The sequence below is a fragment of the Ranitomeya imitator genome, chromosome 1, assembly GCF_032444005.1.
Source record: "Ranitomeya imitator isolate aRanImi1 chromosome 1, aRanImi1.pri, whole genome shotgun sequence".
Classification (NCBI taxonomy): Eukaryota; Metazoa; Chordata; class Amphibia; order Anura; family Dendrobatidae; genus Ranitomeya; species Ranitomeya imitator.
In genome coordinates, this window is record NC_091282.1 from 62,005,764 (window position 1) to 62,012,723 (window position 6,960).

General features: G+C 44.4%; 1 long non-coding RNA gene across 1 annotated transcript; it reads left to right on the forward strand.

The window, feature by feature from the left end:
- The first annotated feature begins 328 nt into the window (after positions 1–328).
- Positions 329–6,740, forward strand: LOC138657615 (uncharacterized). Its single transcript, XR_011317093.1, has 2 exons — positions 329–386; positions 6,429–6,740. It is a non-coding gene; the product is annotated as an uncharacterized lncRNA (long non-coding RNA).
- The last annotated feature ends 220 nt before the right edge of the window (positions 6,741–6,960 follow it).

Consider the following 6,960-nt stretch of genomic DNA (forward strand, 5'->3'; position numbering starts at 1 on the left):
AATTGAAGCAAACAATGTGGTCTTGACACACTATTATGGGGGGATCTACTGCTGACGCTGTTATAGGGGTAATGTCTCCCAATTCTGTACTGATACAGTATTCCTCATCTTAGTATATATACAGTACAGGCCAAAAGTTTGGACACACCTTCTCATTTAAAGATTTTTCTGTAAAATGGAGGAGGAGAAGGTTGCTGTATATGCTGATGACATCCTATTTTTCTTCAAAGATCCTGGGGAGCTCTTAAGAAATGCAGTGTCGTTAATTGGGCGAATATCGTGGCTGATTATTAATTGGGGTAAATCGTGTGTTTTGCAGGTAGACCGAGAATATGATTGTACAGGGGAGGTGGAGGAATGCACCAACTTAAGGGTGATTCAAAAATGTAAGTATCTGGGGATCCACATAGCTCTCCCATTAACAAGATTTGAGGAGCTTAATTTAGATCCATTGCTACAAAAACTGCATACTAAAATCTCAGCATGGAACAAGCTGCATTTATCGGTGGTGGGTAGAGTGAATCTCCTTAAGATGATTGTGATGCCGCAGTTATTGTACGTTTTGCATAACTCTCCTGTTTGGCTCCCATTCAGTAGATTCTGCAGGATAAAATCACTATTCGGTGAGTTAAGGTACCTTCACACTCAGCGACGCTGCAGCGATGCCGATCGCTGCAGCGTCGCTGTTTGGTCGCTGGAGAGCTGTCACACAGACAGCTCTCCAGTGACCAACGATCCCCGGTAACCAGGGTAAACATCGGGTTACTAAGCGCAGGGCCGCGCTTAGTAACCCGATGTTTACCCTGGTTACCATCGTAAACGTTAAAAAAAAACACTACATACTTACCTTCCGCTGTCTGTCCTCTGGCGCTCTGCTTTCCTCTGCACTGTCAGCGCCGGTCAGCCGGAAAGCAGATCGGTGACGTCACCGCTCTGCTTTCCGGCTGGCCGGCGCTGACACAGGATGCAGGAGGAGTGCAGAGAAGCACAGCGCCGGGGACAAACAGCTGAAGGTAAGTATGTAGTGTTTGTTTTTTTAACGTTTACGCTGGTAACCAGCGTAAACATTGGGTTACTAAGCGCGGCCCTGCGCTTAGTAACCCGATGTTTACCCTGGTTACCAGTGAAGACATCGCTGGATCGGTGTCACACACGCCGATCCAGCGATGTCAGCGGGAGATCCAGCGACGAAATAAAGTTCTGGACTTTCCTCAGCGACCAACGATCTCCCAGCAGGGGCCTGATCGTTGGTCGCTGTGACACATAACGATTTCCTTAACGATATCGTTGCTATGTCACAAAAAGCAACGATATCGTTAACGATATCGTTATGTGTGACGGTACCTTTAGTGTGGGTTAGGAAGGGTCCGAGAATCAAACAAGAAATATTGCAGAACCAAAAGATGAAGAAGGGCTTTCCCTTCCTAACCCCTGGATATATTTCTTGTCTGCGCAGTGCCAACATCTCTGGGGATGGGGGGAAATGATTGAGAAGGGACAGGCTCATAGTAGTCTGGAGTACATAATTGAGACTTGGCCTTTGAGTAGGGGTCTAGAAGCGGGAATTTTCAAGCAATTGGGGTCTAAATACCATACCATCAACTTAATTCACAAGTTATGGCAGAAAATCAAACAAATTAGGGGGGTAGTGCGATTCACAGAGTTTTCACCTATTTGGGATTATATATATTTTTAGGAGATTAACAATATGGAGGGAATGGGTGAGTGGAAGGAAAAATGCATTGAGCTGATAGGCCAGTTGACTTGCAGAGGGGATCTCAAGTCATATGAAATGTTGCAGGAGGAATTTCGGCTCCCAAGTCTAAATATCTTTCAATACAGATGGGGTCAGCATGCATTCCAGGCACAAAGAAGAAGAGGGCCTATAGTGATAAAGACGGACCTCACGTTAGATTTTATACTTAAGAATAGTGGAACGAAGGGGGCAATATCTGACGTATACGGAGATCTATGACACAGCTTTCTTGAAGAACACCCTGTTAAGGCCAGAAGGAAGTGGGAGGCTGACTTGGGTGAGTTAGATGATGACAGGTGGGAGTCTATTTTAGAGCATGTACCCAAGATATCTATGAGTGAACCTGGGAGATTGTCACAATTATATGTGATACATAGGGTATATAGGACACATGATATGCTATTTAAAGCTGGGTTGAGATCCACTTCTGAGTGCCCTAGATGTTCACAGACGCGTTGATATGCGTACTAGGGTATGCGGAGGAAATATCAGCTGACAACACAACTAAAATTACAATTGCAAGACTATTGTTTATTGCAAGAAAACTGATTGCAAGAAATCCATCCAGGCGGGATTTCATCACTCATACGAACCATATAATCCAGCTTGAGAAAAGTATATACACTAAGAGAAACAGGCTGGGATTTTTCCATAAGTTGTGGCAGCCATGACTGGATGGGAATAATTAATAGTTATTTGAATACAATACTAGACTGTACAACTTATAAGAATTTGTAATTCTGTTTTCATTCGGTAAATACGGACAGATTACTATATGCCCTGGATTTGGTCTCCGAGAGGGAGAAGGGAGGATGGGGGGGGAAGGGTATTTAAAAAAAATGAATATTGACATATGAGTGGTTGTAAACTTCGATATGTTTAATAAAAATTTATCTGATTAAAAAAAAAAGATTTTTCCGTATTTTCATGACTATGAAAATTGTACATTCCCACTGAAGGCATCAAAACTATGAATTAACACATGTGGAATTATATACTTAACAACAAAGTGTGAAAAAACTGAAAATATGTCTTATATTCTAGGTTCTTCAAAGTAGCCACCTTTTGCTTTGATGACTGCTTTGCACATTCTTGGCATTCTCTTGATGAGCTACAAGAGGTAGTCACCGGGAATGGTTTTCACTTCACAGGTGTGCCCTTTCAGGTTTAATAAGTGGGATTTCTTGCCTTATAAATGGGGTTGGGACCATCAGTTGTGTTGCGCAGAAGTCTGGTGGATACACAGCTGATAGTCCTACTGAATAGACTGTTAGAATTTGTATTATGGCAAGAAAAAAGCAGCTAAGTAAACAAAAACGAGTGGCCATCATTACTTTAAGAAATGAAGGTCAGTCAGTCCAAAAAATTGGGAAAACTTTGAAAGTGTCCCCAAGTGCAGTTGCAAAAACCATCAAGTGCTACAAAGAAACTGGCTCACATGAGGACCGCCCCAGGAAAGGAAGACCAAGAGTCACCTCTGCTTCTGAGGATAAGTTTATCCGAGTCACCAGCCTCAGAAATTGCAGGTTAACAGCAGCTCAGATTAGAGACCAGGTCAATGCCACACAGAGTTCTAGCAGCAGACACATCTCTACAACAACTGTTAAGAGGAGACTTTGTGCAGCAGGCCTTCATGATACAATAGCTGCCAGGAAACCACTGCTAAGGACAGGCAACAAGCAGAAGAGACTTGTTTGGGCTAAAGAATACAAGGAATGGACATTAGACCAGAGGAAATCTGTGCTTTAGTCTGATGAGTCCAAATTTGAGATCTTTGGTTCCAACCACCATGTCTTTGTGCGACCCAGAAAAGGTGAACGGATGGACGCTACATGCCTGGTTCCCACCGTGAGGCATGGAGGAGGAGGTGTGATGGTGTGGGGGTGCTTTGCTGGTGACACTGTTGGGGATTTATTCAAAATTGAAGGCATTCTGAACCAGCATGGCTACTACAGCCTTTTGCAGCGGCATGCTATTCCATCCAGTTTGCGTTTAGTTGGACCATCATTTATTTTTCAACAGGACAATTACCCCAAACACACCTCCAGGGCTATTTGACCAAGAAGGAGAGTGATGGGGTGCTACGCCAGATGACCTGGTCTCCACAGTCACCAGACCTGAGCCCAATCGAGATGGTTTGGGGTGAGCTGGACCGCAGAGTGAAGGCAAAAGGGCCAACAAGCACTAAGCATCTCTGGGAACTCCTTCACGATTGTTGGAAGACCATTCCCGGTGACTACCTCTTGAAGCTTAGCAAGAGAATGCGAAGAGTGTGCAAAGCAGTCATCAAAGCAAAAGGTGGCTACTTTGAAGAACCTAGAATATAAGACATATTTTCAGTTGTTTCACACTTTCTTGGTTAAGTATATAATTCCACATGTGTTAATTCATAGTTTTGATACCTTCAGTGTGAATGTACAATTTTCATCCTGGTATACATGGCCCTCCATCCAGGTATACATGCCCCCTTCCTCGTTTACATGGTCCCCCATCCTGATATACATGGCACCCCATCCTAGTATACAGTACATGTCTCCATCCCCATCCTGGTATATATGGTGCCCCATCATGTTATTTATGGCTCCCATCCTGATATACATGGCCTCCTCATCCACATCCTCGTATACATGCCCCCCTCATCCCCATCTTGGTATACATGGCTTCCTCATCCCCATCCAGGTATATAGGGCCCCCAATTCAGGTATATATGGTCCCTCAATCCAGGTAAATATAACCCTCCAATCCAGGTATATACAGTCCGCAATTCCTGGTATTTATGTCTCATCAAATCCTGGTATACATTGCCCTCTATACAGGAGTATATGGCCCCCCCATCCTAGTATACATGGCACCCCATCTAGGTATGCATAGCACCCAATGGTCCCCCATTCTGGTATACATGGCCCCAAATTCAGGTATACATGCCCCCCTTCCTAGTATACATGACCCTCCATCCTGGATACATGGCACCCTATCCAGATATACATACTCATCCTGGTATACATGGTCCCCATCCCCATCCTGGTATACATGGCCCCCATCCTGGTATACATAGCCCCTTCATCCCCATGCTGGTATACATGGCCCCCTCATCCCTATCCTGGTATACATGCTCTTCATCCTCATCCTGGTATACATGGCACCCCCATCCCCATCCTAGTATACATGGCCCCCTCATCCCCATCCTGGTATACATGCACCAAATTCCCATCCTTGTATACATGCCCTCCCATCCCCATCATGGTATATATGGCCCTAATCACGCTGCACACATAAAAAAAATATATAATTGTACTTTACTTCCCTACGCTCCCTTGCTTCTCGGTGTCCTGTTCTGATGCCAGCAGCTGATTTCAGCATCTAAGCATCAAATGACATCACTACTATGGGTGCCCACATGCGGAGGTCAGCTGCTAGAATATTCAGTGCTCCCCATGTTTAGGACTCTGGTAGTGGAGAGCTGTGAATATTCATTATCTTTAATAGAGGGCACACGTGATCACCCAGCAGCTGCAGAAGCCGGCTGCTTCGGCTAACAATGTGCCTGCTATTAAAGAAAATGAATATTCACTGCTCTCCACTCCTATACTCCCTCCTACCTCTCGGCGGTGGCTTGCTTGCATAAAGGTGGGAGGGACTATGGGCATGGGGAGCAGTGAATATTAATTCTCATTAACAGCAGGCACACGTGTTAGCTGCAGCTGCTGGCTCCTGCCTCATGTGACCCGCTGCTCCGCCACTGGTGCTCCCCCCAATCTACAGTCACATAAGGTACATCCAAACTATAAGACACACTCCCCACTTTCCTCCACAATTTTGAAGGAAAAAAAGGTGTCTTATAGTCCGAAAAATACGGTAAGTAGCATAGTAGGCACTGGAAGACATATGGTAAGAGCAATTCATGTATTTTCCTTTATTTTAACTGTACTTTCAACAAACCTTTAAATAAATGAATTGTATGGATACATTTAAGAAACTTATGAAAGAAATATGCTTTGTTCTGCACTTATCAGTCACTTCTTACCCTCTCCTGAACTGCTCAAATCCGTCTTTCTCTAGCCAATACAGACTGCCAGCACAATGATTAACAGGCTACACAGCATGTAGAAGCATATGGAAAGGGAAGGTTAAGGAATGAGAAGAGCAATCAGACAGAAGCACAGAAACATTGAACTGCAACTTTCTAGCAACAACTAGATTCACAGATACACTGCTCAGTACTGTTGAAGAATTACATTGTGCTATCCCCAAACGTCAAGTAAAATAGCTCTTTGAACAATGAAGCAAAACTCACACCACCTGTAAAGTAAATACAGGTGAGAGGGCAAATAAGTTGTCCAGTCAGATAAAGTCAATGTAATGCTATTGCCAGCCTCCATGCAGAAATGGTGGTGCCCGGCCCCATGGCGTCGTCCCTTTCTGTTGGAATGTCTCCTCCTTGTACATGCCACACCTCCTGGCAGCAAGCCTAGTGCTCAATCCTAAAGGGGGCAATGCATGCATATAGAAAAATGCCCCCAGCGCTCCCATGGCTGGGAGACATTTAGTATCATGTGCTGTCAAGGTAAAAATATATTTTTTTTATACTCTTTGTACTTTTATATATTCTTATGCTGTGAAACAATAAGTTTTTCCCTTCATACTTGCCAATGCAAATTTAACTGTATTTAAGATGGCTGCCAGTATTCACCTTTGCCCCACTTTCACTCGGCTGAAGGAACAAGTTACACATTCCAGAAGGACAAGTATCATTTCTCTGGAAATGATACTTAAAGCGATGTGGACAAGATGTGGACAAAGGAAGATTCATCAGATGACGTCAGACCAACCAGAAGGACTGAATACTAGATACATTGCTTAAACCCCGCCTAACCCCGCCCTCTGCACACCTTCCCCCAATAGATCATGTAATGTTGTGTATCAGGAAATAAAGTTCAGTCGTTGCTGTGACGTTACACACGAGCATGCAATGAGTTTGAACCAACATGGTGTCTGACTCATTCTTATCCGGTACCAACATGCTTTTATTCTGATTTGGAATGACTGGTGGATGAAGGGTATTGTTGTGACGACCCCGACAATTTGGCGCAACCAACGTGGGGCGTGGCCAGCGATCCGAGACCCCGTGGACCCATGCCTGGACGTCAGTGGACTGATCACCCTCCAAACACGGTAAGTGGAGATCACATACTATGTATGTGTCA